This window comes from Ptychodera flava, chromosome 9 (genome assembly GCF_041260155.1).
Source record: "Ptychodera flava strain L36383 chromosome 9, AS_Pfla_20210202, whole genome shotgun sequence".
NCBI lineage: Eukaryota > Metazoa > Hemichordata > Enteropneusta > Ptychoderidae > Ptychodera > Ptychodera flava.
Genome location: NC_091936.1, coordinates 10748 through 25753, shown reverse-complemented (window position 1 = coordinate 25753; position 15006 = coordinate 10748). Strand labels below are relative to the sequence as shown.

The following is a 15006-nucleotide window of genomic DNA, read 5'->3' as shown; positions in this document are numbered from 1 at the left end:
TTGCCGTTATGAATTTGGTAAACATTGTTACATTTGCATGTTTGCAAGGTGTAAGCAAACATCAAATAAGTGAAATCAAATTCCAGTAAAATCAAGTACTTTTACACAGCCTCTTTCGGTGAATTAATTATATGATACAATTGGTTGGAGATGTAATTTAACCATATTTGGCCTAAAACTAAGACAGGCCAAACAGAGTTAAAAGCAACTCTGACTCACCTGAACACAGCAAACACAAGCAGACTCACCTTTCCAAACGTTCAAAATAAAAAGCACAAACATATCTGTAAGTCTGATGACCAATTTAATAAATTTTTGGCTTCAACAAATTTCATAGACACAGTGAAAAGTGATTTAGTCAAAGATTAGTTTTTAAAAGAGTTCATTTAACTCTGGCCAAGTCTCGTCTTTCATGTCCTATTTTGTTTTGAAATTTGACACTGAAGACTTCTTTACGTAAGTCATGATTATTCTTGCCAAATTTCTCTTGGGCCTTGGCTGACATGCACACTGAAATGAAACAGAAAGAAGAGAATGAACTTAGCAACATTTATTAAGACAACAACTTTACAATAAAGTTTCAGAAAATGTGTGTAATTTGTTACATACACATAGAGGAATTTTTTCATACATCTTTGCGAGTGCAAATTAATACATTGAAAGTGTAACATATATGTCTAGAAATGTATTGGGCTTGTGTACGTTGTATTGACTTGACTAGTTGCCACAGCCACTATTCTGATTAATTTATGTACATCTTTACAAAGTGAGGGCATCACAATTCATAATTTGAATCAATACAAGAAAGTATGTTAATACATGAGGCAAACAAGTTATTGAACTCATAAAAATTACAGCTGCTGTCCTTGAAAATTAAGACGTATCACATTTCTAAATATTTTTTCTGTCTTTCAATACAAGGCTTCTTACCTGGCAATATCATATTAACAATGGTTTTTAAAAGTAACCATGTACAAAAGAAGTAAAAAATGCAAGTAAGACCGGGTGGTACAAACAACCATAAGTTTACATAGCCATGTTCATCCTACGATCTACCGGTAGTTTGGTTTTCTTTTAATATTTCATTTCGCCTATTTTTTTATAGCAGTGTTTTTGCACTGAGTGAGACCATGGACGCAAACTAAGCTTTATAGGCGTTGTTCAAGCCCAGCTTTGTTTTGCGTATCAATGGCCACACTGTACACCTCCCTCCGCCCTGTCCAGGTATACAGATACGTACTTTCTTTTCACCCCTAAAGCTCAGGTTAAAAATGTCGGGCCATATACAAAACCAAGCTTCCCAGGAAAACATCAATGTGCAGAGAAAAGCCTCTCTATAAGGCATACTAATTTCGTAATTGCCCTTTATAAATATGCATTTCAAATACTTACCGGATGAATGGAAAATTATCGTCCACGACGACTTGCTATCTCGGTCACTGCATCTAACACTGTCGCGGGGAAATACACTTTACCTTCATGCCAACTGAAACATTACCACTTAGACCTAACTCACTTGCTGTTTTGACTCAAAATGTGTCGTCACTGGGGGAAGAAATGACCGAGAAAATCAGCCATAATTCGTAAGATTCAGCTGGTCTGAACAGCCATTACTTCAAAAAAATCTGCGCAATCTCATTTGAGAGATGCAATGTGATCGTGTGGGAACGGGGAACACAAAGCATTGGTCAAATTCGAAAGGTCAAGGGTCGTGATCGTCGCAAAATTTTGACATTTCAAGTACGCGTAAACTGTTCTTTTAGATTTTTCTAATAAGCAAAAATTGACTTTATATGAATAGATCAGTTAAAACACGGACGTCCAACACACTAAGTGAACCCTGTTGCAATTCTGATCAGCCTCGTTAAATCCAAGCATACTCATTTACGGACCCTTACGTTCATACCCTGTTGCGTCCCGTCCACTCTTCCAACACAACTCTTTCCAAAGTCACGACATTATACATCGTCAGAACCGTTAGTCCATCCGGCTCGACTTTTGAACGGTTTGGGGATGAACAGTACCTGTACTGCGTTTCCATTAAGTTATATGTAAGTTGTAATCGCGAAAGTTTTACAATGGCAGATGTAGAACCGTCGCAAGTGTGTTCGTCGTTGTGTGATGATCTGACGTACATGTACATGACTGCACATCATAGCCAGTTGCTGACGGACGTACGCGAAAACGTGGACCGTATGAGAAAAATTTAATGACAGATCCAACCATATTACGTCTGGAAATGCGAGTACCTTTCAATAGAATGCAGGTTCCGATCATATGGAATATTTAGCGGTGAACATGTGTTTATTATTGCACATTTTGAAAATAAAAATAAACGATGTTTAAAATTTGATCTGTGCTGATTTAATTTAGAGGCTGCTCACAGACGTTTGCAGCCATCTGCATGACTTCCCTCTTGTCATATTCATTGGTTTATACTGAAAATCCCTGGTCTCGTTTTTTTGAATGGAGATGAATGAAACCAATGCTAATTATATTTAAAGGATAGGCTGTAACTTCATAATTTGGCAGAAATTGTGTTCTTCGTACATCGACTACAGGTTTTTCTCCTTTTTCAAATCATGTTAGCCAGTATTGCTAATGTTATTCTATTTTCTAAAACACGTTCAAATATCCAGTCTTCACAACCTGTATTATGTACAGTCAGCATTGTTATTGTTGGTAAACACATTTTGGTCTGGACTAAACTTCAATTGAACACAATAACAGTGAACTTTTATAATATACATGCACACAAAGTGTATGTTGGTTGTATTGATAATATCAACGAGCTAATTCAACTTAAATTTGTGAACCAATGAAGTAAGTGCAGTTGATACATAACAAAAAAATTAACAAAATCAAAAACTTACAGCTTTATACTGTCACTTTAAAATGGCAAACCGTTGCTTCTGTAGCCACTAAATATTTAAGTCTATGAACAATTTAACTGGTAAATGTGACCCATGTGGCATTTCTATAGTGCAAACATGAGTAATTTCACCTGAAAAACTTAACCCAAGTAAAATCAACTCTACACATGAGTGCCGCCTAATTTATTTAAATTAAATAGACAATAGGGATGTGAAAACATGAGAATTGACAACAAGTCAGTCCTTGGAGTTTATTAATGCATGTCTAAATTTTTACCGCCACATGTGTAAGCTACCATTCAATCCATTGACAATCTTCCCTTCTATCATGAATTCAATAGGACTGCTAATGAATGGTTACTTAACATGGCTGAGTCTGATTTCACATTCATAGCCAGTGATGAATGTTAAAATTTAAACATGTCATATTTCCAATACTGGCATGTGGCAGGTTGGACTGCTATGGACTGCCTAGTTTTCATCAAATAACCATTCAACCTGTTCCACACAGGAATGTGGACTGGCTAATAGGCAGTTCAGAACTAGAATACGTAGTGGACACACAGGAAAAAAATACTGAAAAAAAGGAGGAAAAAATGGCATTAATGGGTCTTTTATAGTTAGCCCATGAAGGACTATTCCAATGGCAGACTGTCATTACAGTGGAGTAACATTGAATATCTTGGGTAGTCATAGAAAGGCAGACACTGGGTTGTGGAAAGTGCATTGAAATCACAACGGTCATGTTATACATTTTTCCCCAACATCTGAAACATCATACAGATACTCAGTTGAAGTAAAGTTATTTTATTTGTTTATTATTTATATATTTATTTGTTTATTATTTATTTCAAGAATGCAAGAATGTTGTTTTCACTAAAGCATATATTAAAAGTTATAAGGATTATATATATGTGTACAACTTTGTACCTATGTAATCTTTCTTTTTTGGGGAGGGGGGGCCACAAAATTTTGTTGCCGGTGATGGGGGGGGCCACTAAAATTTTTGCTGGTGTTAGGGGGGGCCTGTAAAAAATATACGCACCACATATTTTCTCTTCCGCCCCCCCCCTGCCGTTAATTGTGCTCGTTCCCTAACCGACTGCAGTGTTTCCTCGAATGAAATTCAAAGTCACTAAATTTCTAATTTGCCAACTTGTGACGGAATTACGGTTGATGCATATTCTTAGACAGCTGCAGTACCGTACGTAACATTACGACATTACGTGCGTATATTTTTACAGGCCCCCCCTTAACACCAGCAAAAATTTTAGTGGCCCCCCCCCCATCACCGGCAACAAAATTTTTGTGGCCCCCCCCTCCCCAAAAAAAGAAAGATTACATAGGTACAAAGTTGTACACATATATATAATCCTTATAACTTTTAATATATGCTTTAGTGAAAACAACATTCTTGCATTCTTGAAATAAATAATAACAAATAAATATATAAATAATAAACAAATAAAATAACTTTACTTCAACTGAGTATCTGTATGATGTTTTCAGATGTTGGGGAAAAATGTATAACATGACCGTTGTGATTTCAATGCACTTTCCACAACCCAGTGTCTGCCTTTCTATGACTACCCAGATATTCAATGTTACTCCACTGTAATGACAGTCTGCCATTGGAATAGTCCTTCATGGGCTAACTATAAAAGACCCATTAATGCCATTTTTTCCTCCTTTTTTTCAGTATTTTTTTCCTGTGTGTCCACTACGTATTCTAGTTCTGAACTGCCTATTAGCCAGTCCACATTCCTGTGTGGAACAGGTTGAATGGTTATTTGAGGAAAACTAGGCAGTCCATAGCAGTCCAACCTGCCACATGCCAGTATTGGAAATATGACATGTTTAAATTTTAACATTCATCACTGGCTATGAATGTGAAATCAGACTCAGCCATGTGAAGTAACCATTCATTAGCAGTCCTATTGAATTCATGATAGAAGGGAAGATTGTCAATGGATTGAATGGTAGCTTACACATGTGGCGGTAAAAATTTAGACATGCATTAATAAACTCCAAGGACTGACTTGTTGTCAATTCTCATGTTTTCACATCCCTATTGTCTATTTAATTTAAATAAATTAGGCGGCACTCATGTGTAGAGTTGATTTTACTTGGGTTAAGTTTTTCAGGTGAAATTACTCATGTTTGCACTATAGAAATGCCACATGGGTCACATTTACCAGTTAAATTGTTCATAGACTTAAATATTTAGTGGCTACAGAAGCAACGGTTTGCCATTTTAAAGTGACAGTATAAAGCTGTAATTTTTTGATTTTGTTAATTTTTTTTGTTATGTATCAACTGCACTTACTTCATTGGTTCACAAATTTAAGTTGAATTAGCTCGTTGATATTATCAATACAACCGACATACACTTTGTGTGCATGTATATTATAAAAGTTCACTGTTATTGTGTTCAATTGAAGTTTAGTCCAGACCAAAATGTGTTTACCAACAATAACAATGCTGACTGTACATAATACAGGTTGTGAAGACTGGATATTTGAACGTGTTTTAGAAAATAGAATAACATTAGCAATACTGGCTAACATGACTTTGAAAAAGGAGAAAAACCTGTAGTCGATGTACGAAGAACACAATTTCTGCCAAAATTATGAAGTTACAGCCTATCCTTAAATATAATTAGCATTGGTTTCATTCATCTCCATTCAAAAAAACGAGACCAGGGATTTCAGTATAAACCAATGAATATGACAAGAGGGAAGTCATGCAGATGGCTGCAAACGTCTGTGAGCAGCCTCTAAATTAAATCAGCACAGATCAAATTTTAAACATCGTTTATTTTTATTTTCAAAATGTGCAATAATAAACACATGTTCACCGCTAAATATTCCATATGATCGGAACCTGCATTCTATTGAAAGGTACTCGCATTTCCAGACGTAATATGGTTGGATCTGTCATTAAATTTTTCTCATACGGTCCACGTTTTCGCGTACGTCCGTCAGCAACTGGCTATGATGTGCAGTCATGTACATGTACGTCAGATCATCACACAACGACGAACACACTTGCGACGGTTCTGCATCTGCCATTGTAAAACTTTCGCGATTACAACTTACATATAACTTAATGGAAACGCAGTACAGGTACTGTTCATCCCCAAACCGTTCAAAAGTCGAGCCGGATGGACTAACGGTTCTGACGATGTATAATGTCGTGACTTTGGAAAGAGTTGTGTTGGAAGAGTGGACGGGACGCAACAGGGTATGAACGTAAGGGTCCCGTAAATGAGTATGCTTGGATTTAACGAGGCTGATCAGAATTGCAACAGGGTTCACTTAGTGTGTTGGACGTCCGTGTTTTAACTGATCTATTCATATAAAGTCAATTTTTGCTTATTAGAAAAATCTAAAAGAACAGTTTACGCGTACTTGAAATGTCAAAATTTTGCGACGATCACGACCCTTGACCTTTCGAATTTGACCAATGCTTTGTGTTCCCCGTTCCCACACGATCACATTGCATCTCTCAAATGAGATTGCGCAGATTTTTTGAAGTAATGGCTGTTCAGACCAGCTGAATCTTACGAATTATGGCTGATTTCTCGGTCATTTCTTCCCCCAGTGACGACACATTTTGAGTCAAAACAGCAAGTGAGTTAGGTCTAAGTGGTAATGTTTCAGTTGGCATGAAGGTAAAGTGTATTTCCCCGCGACAGTGTTAGATGCAGTGACCGAGATAGCAAGTCGTCGTGGACGATAATTTTCCATTCATCCGGTAAGTATTTGAAATGCATATTTATAAAGGGCAATTACGAAATTAGTATGCCTTATAGAGAGGCTTTTCTCTGCACATTGATGTTTTCCCTGGGAAGCTTGGTTTTGTATATGGCCCGCATTTTTAACCTGAGCTTTAGGGTGAAAAGAAAGTACGTATCTGTATACCTGGACAGGGCGGAGGGAGGTGTACAGTGTGGCCATTGATTAACGCAAAACAAAGCTGGGCTTGAACAACGCCTATAAAGCTTAGTTTGCGTCCATGGTCTCACTCAGTGCAAAAACACTGCTATAAAAAAATAGGCGAAATGAAAATATTAAAAGAAAACCAAACTACCGGTAGATCGTAGGATGAACATGGCTATGTAAACTTATGGTTGTTTGTACCACCCGGTCTTACTTGCATTTTTTACTTCTTTTGTACATGGTTACTTTTAAAAACCATTGTTAATATGATATTGCCAGGTAAGAAGCCTTGTATTGAAAGACAGAAAAAATATTTAGAAATGTGATACGTCTTAATTTTCAAGGGACAGCAGCTGTAATTTTTAATGAGTTCAATAACTTGTTTGCCTCATGTATTAACATACTTTCTTGTATTGATTCAAATTATGAATTGTGATGCCCTCACTTTGTAAAGATGTACATAAATTAATCAGAATAGTGGCTGTGGCAACTAGTCAAGTCAATACAACGTACACAAGCCCAATACATTTCTAGACATATATGTTACACTTTCAATGTATTAATTTTGCACTCGCAAAGATGTATGTAAAAAATTCCTCTATGTGTATGTAACAATTACACACATTTTCTGAAACTTTATTGTAAAGTTGTTGTCTTAATAAATGTTGCTAAGTTCATTCTCTTCTTTCTGTTTCATTTCAGTGTGCATGTCAGCCAAGGCCCAAGAGAAATTTGGCAAGAATAATCATGACTTACGTAAAGAAGTCTTCAGTGTCAAATTTCAAAACAAAATAGGACATGAAAGACGAGACTTGGCCAGAGTTAAATGAACTCTTTTAAAAACTAATCTTTGACTAAATCACTTTTCACTGTGTCTATGAAATTTGTTGAAGCCAAAAATTTATTAAATTGGTCATCAGACTTACAGATATGTTTTGTGCTTTTTATTTTGAACGTTTGGAAAGGTGAGTCTGCTTGTGTTTGCTGTGTTCAGGTGAGTCAGAGTTGCTTTTAACTCTGTTTGGCCTGTCTTAGTTTTAGGCCAAATATGGTTAAATTACATCTCCAACCAATTGTATCATATAATTAATTCACCGAAAGAGGCTGTGTAAAAGTACTTGATTTTACTGGAATTTGATTTCACTTATTTGATGTTTGCTTACACCTTGCAAACATGCAAATGTAACAATGTTTACCAAATTCATAACGGCAACATCAAAATAAGTAAAATCGGGTTCAAATCAGTACTTTTCATGGTGCTCTTTTTCTGCCAGGATGACCCTGTCATTCATATATGCATTCAAAATAACCATTCGTTCACATACATGTGAGTGGATTCAGAATAACCATTCGTTCACATGTATGTGAATGGCTAGCTCATTTAAATATTTCGGCCTATACACATGTTACCCACGTGCTTCTGAAATGAATGTGGACTTCCTGACTGCCTATTCCCTATGCACATGCATTACGCCATGCCAACTAGCCATGTGAATGCTAATTTCACATGGTACTGACAGGCATTCCTGTTCTATAAGGGTAATTTCCTATAGCATGATGAAATAACCAGTTTCAACCGAGCCTCTGTATCATTACCAACAATTATTGACTGTTGACAAATGAAGTCAATTTTCAATAATAATATTGCTCATTTTACACATAACAACTGCATTGTGAGGTTTAAGACTTGGTATTTCATCATGCTACAAGAAGTTTAACAAGGAACTCCAGCTTCAACAAGGAATAAAAATGCTGAAAAATATTCTCTGTCTGTCATGGTGTAAAAAATTTTGGTGGCCCACCCTTTACCTTCCCTGGAATTTTCATGGCCCACCCCAAGAACACTCATTTTTTTTCGTGGCCCCCCCATTTTCTCTTCCGGCCCCCCCCCCTGCCGTTAATTGTGCTCGGTCCCTAAGTTCTGATACTTCGGACTTCACTGAGTTTGACAGAAAAAGATGCCTGTTTTTTGTGGGTTTTTTTTTTGCACCAGTTAGTTCCACGTGGGAATCATTACGTTACTAGAAAAAGACGGAGGTTTTTTATGTTCGGCCCCAATTGCTATTCGGAGCAGGAAGAATTTTGAATGTGGGATATCGACTCACTTGTAAAATATTGACAGAAGCGGACTTACGTTTTTGGTTTTCGGTTGTAATAATTTAGCATGGGGACAGTTTTGAAAGTCAGACTTTCATAGGGTATGGACAGTTATGTTAAACAATACTGGTAAAAGACGTAACGCCATAGTTTTTGGCCGCAATACATGTGGGGCGGCAACAGTTCTGAGCTGGATAATTGTAAGATATCGCAACCATTTTCAAAACATTAACGACATGAGAAATCTGTGGTGACGTACTTGGACGTAATCTTTATGCAGTGTAATAACTTTCAAAGTTGGAGAACGGTTCATATTTAATACCATGTAAAATACCATCAGAAAAAGACGTTTTTTCCGTCTCCAGTTACTTAGGAGCGGGAACAATTTATTATGAATATCAGACTTTATCAGGTATCAACTCACATGCACAGAATACTATCAGAAACGAACCGGGAATTTTGAAAGCTTTTTGAGTTAAGTTTTTTTTGGGGCCCCAATTTCATTCGGATCGGGAACAATTTTGAATGTTGGAATTTGTTTAGGGGTATCGACCCACATGTAAAATGTTAACAGAAGCGGACGTAATTTTTTGGCTGTCTGTCGTAATATAAGTTGAAATGGGGAACAGTTTTGAATGTCTGACATCATCAGGTATGGATGGACAGACGTGAAACACACTGGCAAAAGACATAATTTTTGGCCGCAATGTATGTGACTTTTGGAGTGGAAACAGTTCTGACAAATGTACAACATTTTAGAATGAGAAATGGACGAATTATTTTGTTTCTTGGCCGTAATTTCTTCGAAACGGGGAGTAGAGAAGGACGTTGATTGGGTAGTGAAACACATACATATCATGTGAAACATCATCAGAAACAAGCATTAATATATGATTTTCGGCAGTTGTAAGTACAAAACGGGAGCATTTGTTAGTGAATACGTATCCTAAATAAAAGCAAGGCAAGAAGTTCATAACAGAAACATCTTTATTAATTACGAATCCTAGAAGTGTAAATAGTAAAATAACGTAGGGTGCAATAGCAGCCTGATATACACCAGATGAATACAGATCCTATCAAGTGTAGCAATTTTCCTTCCAGATGGTTTTACATGTAGCAATAGTTTCTGAGAGTTGCAACATTGTATGTAAAGGTTAGCAAGATCGTTTTGACGGGCCTATTGTTCAAGTACTGATTGTCAATATTTCTGCCCTTTGTCATGCACGTGAATAAATTTGCATACGAGTACAGCAGGTCTCCAAGGGGAAACCACTTCTCAGGCTCGCCTGAGGCACGCCCGAGGCGCGCCCAAGGCGCGCCTCAGGCGAGTCCGAGGCGAGCCCGAGGCGAGCCTTTTGGTGCGTTAGTTCTGCTTTGAACTGTACATACCCACAAATATACAGACATACAGACGCCACTCAGACTCATCATATAAGCTCTTTTTGGTATTTATATATAAAACCAAATATGAGCTAATAACTAAAATAGTATCTATGTATTTGTTTATGGAATAAAAGCAGTGAACTTCTTGAATAATGCTGTTATTTGAGTTTACATCTGGTAAAGCGTCACCGAACGTCAGAATAGTCAATTTCCCATCCAACATTCGCCGTTGCAGAGTGCACTGCCGATCGTAGCTTTTGAAATGACTGAACACAGATGAGTAATAATATGAACACAAGACAGATTTCTTCACGACTCGCTGTATTAACTTTTTAGCTCTCATTTGGTACACCAAAGAGAGCTTATAAGGTGAATCATTTCATTTGCATCTCATTTACATGGCGTCTGTGTGTATGTATGTATGTATGTCTGTTAGTCCGTCCAGATCAAAAACTCCTAAACCGCAGCAGCTACCAGCTTAGTATTTGGTGTACAGGTGCACCTGGGGGTGGAGATGTGAATTTGTTCAAATGAATATGTCAGTGTCAAAAATATGCAAATGAGGTAAAAAAAGGAAAAATGCTGCAAACTGCTAAAACTCAGTAACCGTTGGTCAGATTTGGTTGAAACTTGATATGAAGGTTCCTTTAGTTATTCTAAATTAGGTGTGTACAATTGTGGATGATATTTGCGTGTTTGTATTTTGGGGTAATTTTTTTCAGATTTTAGTAGAAAAACCTTTTTTACTGAAAGAGCTTGTCCAATTGCTTTGATAGTTGGTATCCATGTTCCTCGGGATGACCTCAGTCAAGTTTGTAAACATTGTAGTGAATTTTTAGTATTTGTAATTTTGGGGCAATTTTCCCCATTTTCGGTCAAAAATTTTTTTCTTCCAAAAACTACTCATATGATGCCTTTGATATTTGGTCTGCAGGTTCATAAGGTTGATCAAAATGTGATGTATTCAAATTCTTATGAAATTTGCAATTTTGTATTTTTAGGGCAAATTTTTGTCATTTTTGGTCAAAAAATGTATTTCTCAAAAACTGCTCATTTGATATCGTTGATGTTTGGTATACAGGTTCCTAGGGTTTATCTTTAGGATGAAATCTGCAATTTTGTATTTTGGGGGCAATTTTTGCCATTTTGGTCAAAAAATTTGTTTCACAAAATCTTTTTTAATAGCTTTGATATTGAGTAGAAATTTTCCAATGTATGATCTTAATTTAATATGTTCAAATTATATCTTCTTCAATTACATATTTTTGCAGCTGTATTTGCCATTTTGGTCTGGCTGACCTGAAGTGGGCTGTCAAAGATTTCCTCCTCCATCAACAGATGTCACAAAAAGTTATTCTCTACATAACACAAAGGAGCTCTATTAGCTGCCGGGTTGCTTGTTTTAAATTTTCAGAGAAACGTCTTCAATTTCCCATTTGTATGAAGCTTCCTAATTTTTTGATGGAAAAAACGTACAGAAATAGTCCACAGTATTGATTCAATAACTTTTTCAGGTTGTGTTGATATGAACAAAATTAATAAATATTTGTGAAAAGATTTTCTGATTTTGGGGGATTTTATACCTACAGGAACTAAGAATACATAATGTGGTGATCTTGTGAGCATTTCATATGGTAAACTGTATTTGGTGTTAAAATGTGGTAGAAGAATCATTAGAAAACACAGCTGAAGGTGATTTTGCAGGTTTGGTTTCCAACATATATATTCCAAACTTTTTTCAGTGTTTGAACTGTCACGGTTATAAATAGCTCCTACACTTCCTGTCATTGTATCTCTTTAAATAAACATTGTTGATACCAAAGGGTGGACCATTTGATATCCTGATGGGGGATCTGGAAGATTTTCAGAAAAAAATAGATTCCAAGCAAATGTCAAAGAAAAACGAATCTGCCAGAAGAGGCTTGACTAAAAGAAAAGGTTGGAGAGTGGAAAAAAATACTGTACAGTGGATTAGATTGAAAATAGTGCTACATGTACCTCATCAATCTTCAGACACCCCCCCCCCCCAAGGATATCAAGTGGTCTACCCCCATGTCTCTGTGCACATATTTTACAATGCACTGCATCTCAGTTAAAGATTCCAAGTCAGGTCGGGATTTGAAACGAATTGTCAAGTTCACCACAGTTAAAATTCTTAAGTTGATCTCAGTGCCATCACCCTTGTGACATATTGGTTTTATAAGTTATTCCAAAAGTGGATACACCAGTTGCACTGGAAGAAAACAATGTTTACTTTTCCCTGTAAGGTTTTTGAGTTAATGGTTGTATGTTGAAAAATAATCGCTATCATACCAATCCATAATCCAATAACACTAGGTCAAAATTTGTAAGACAATAGTTGTAAACATAGACACAGAACAGACAGTAAATAGACGGTACACAAACAAAGTCAAATTCATGAAAGAAAGATGTGAAACCCAGGCCTAGTCGGGCCCTCTAGGTTGGCGATCTAAAATTTAAAGCGAATTCATGTGTGCTCGTGTTCCCTCGCTAGTAGATCGCTACACGGTTACACATACGTAAACATATCAAAACGCCTATCTGAACGTATCCCATATGCTTTTAGGCATGTCTGAGTTTACAGTTGTACAGTCTAAAAATGGGCGGAGAATGGCAGGGAAAGACATTAACCCCAACATGTGCGGTTAATTCTCAGAAATATCTTTTTTATTTGACAGAAAACTAGTTTGTATGCGTAAATACTTCCATGTTCGGCACACAGCACGATATGAAGACGGTAACAAGTGAGAACGGCCCCACGCTACATACGTTCGAGAAAACGGTCCCGGGACATAGAGCATGTCGAACACACGTGAATTGTCGCGATGCAAAGTCTGCTTGTACCCGGAAGAGAATTACCATAAAAACCGTATCAATTTGACCACCCTTGTACGACCACCCATTTTTTTTTCTCTAAACATAATTTTATTTTGCCCCTATCCGACGGAAACTGTGACTTTCTCAATTGTCAATTTTGTCAATGTCGGACTTTGGATTTGATTGAGAAACCAGTCTCACCTACAGAGATGTTTACATTAAACACGTCCCTATCCGACGAAAACTGTGACTTTCTCAATCCCTATTAATTCGACTGAATGACATAGCTTTCAAAAAAATTCCTTCAGTTGGTGAATGAACGACATTTCAAGACTTCGAAAACAACGTAAACAGCATTACCAATAGAGACTCTTTCTGTGTGTGAATCAATATTCCTTCCTAATTTGACAGATATTATGTTCTAAACCACATGTTGCTTGTTCCTAAAACGCGTAGACAGATGTGCCCCGTGTACTAAAAGGACAAGTTTGCGAAACGCTAAAAAATTGCTGAAGAAAAATCGGTATGTTACATGTCGGCAAGTACGGCCGACGCCGCCCCGTGCGTTCTTACCGACTGGGAACAGACTAATATTTTCAAACGCAAATGGGGACAGTGTCGAGGAAAGACGACGACTTTTTTTCAAGCTGAAGAAAATGCTCTTTCTGGTTGTGTTAATGAATCAATCGAATATTTTTGTTCCCAATTAATAAATCATAGACAATCTCGATTCTCGGTTTATGGCAATTTTTGTCTACTGATAAGTCTTTTCATCTTCAATATTCCATTATAATTTCACCTACGGTATATAATATCCTAACCTCCTGTGACTGGTTCCTTCTAAACGTTTACTTGCCTTGTGCATGAAAAGAGATGCTGTATCTTATGCGAAACAATGTAAAAATAGCTGAATAAATAACCATATATCAGTCAGTGCGGCAGGCGAAACCCGTAGGCCAATCATGCCAACTGCGGACAGAGTAGATGGAAACGCAAATGGGGTGTTATTAAAGGAAAGGCGGTGACTTATTTTTAAAGCTGAATAAAATGCTCTCTCTGGTTGTGTAAGTCTGTCGATCGAAATACAGTTCCAAGTTAATTAATCGTGGAAGTCTCGTTCTCCCCTTTATAGTTCGATATTTACTGACTTGTTCCTTCTCATTTTTGTCAATCGATGAAAGCATATTCGTTTTCCATATTCAATCTTACTTTGAACAATGTTATATTCTGACCTTTACTGCCATTAGTTTTGACCAACGTACAAAGACGTGGCCTATGCGCCCAGTTGACAAGATGTTTTGCGAAATGGTGAAGAAATATTTGAGCATGGCCATATACGGTATGCGTGGGGGCCCGGGAGACATCGATGTCACTGTCTTTCCGGACTACTGTTTACATGTAGCTTAGGGGATGTCAAAGGAGATGATCAGTTAGTTGAATAAAACAAAACTTTTCGGACATCATATTTTTATGTCAATTTTGTCAATGTCGGACTTTGGATTTGATTGAGAAACCAGAATCACCTACAGAGATGTTTACATTAAACACGGACGCACAATTCAGAAGAGTTTGTTGTGCCGCTACTGTCGATCTCAGTCGTGATGTCTCTCCAATAAAAGTTCGAAGCTATAGGCCTACACTTGTCGTTTCGATGCACAGCGGTACACAGATGACCAGATATAGGCCTACACTTGTCGTTTCGATGCACAGCGGTACACAGATGACCAGATATTGTATGTTCTTAAAACTAGTCTAAGCAATTTTACGACTGTCTTTGTCATCGTGTCTCCCCGTGAATATCCTTGAACCTATGGCTGTAACCATTGTTTTACTGTATCGGTTAGAGTGTAAACCACTGCTCGTCCCCAGCAGAG

The 15006-nt window shown here is 37.2% G+C and overlaps 2 long non-coding RNA genes across 2 annotated transcripts; one reads left to right on the top strand and one right to left on the bottom strand.

The window, feature by feature from the left end:
- Positions 1-287: 287 nt before the first annotated feature.
- Positions 288-1882, bottom strand: LOC139139722 (uncharacterized). Its single transcript, XR_011553871.1, has 2 exons — positions 1393-1882; positions 288-510 (listed from the first exon to the last, which is right to left on the bottom strand). It is a non-coding gene; the product is annotated as an uncharacterized lncRNA (long non-coding RNA).
- A 4503-nt stretch (positions 1883-6385) lies between these two features.
- Positions 6386-7739, top strand: LOC139139720 (uncharacterized). The gene is made up of 2 exons (XR_011553870.1): positions 6386-6629; positions 7517-7739. It is a non-coding gene; the product is annotated as an uncharacterized lncRNA (long non-coding RNA).
- Positions 7740-15006: the final 7267 nt, after the last annotated feature.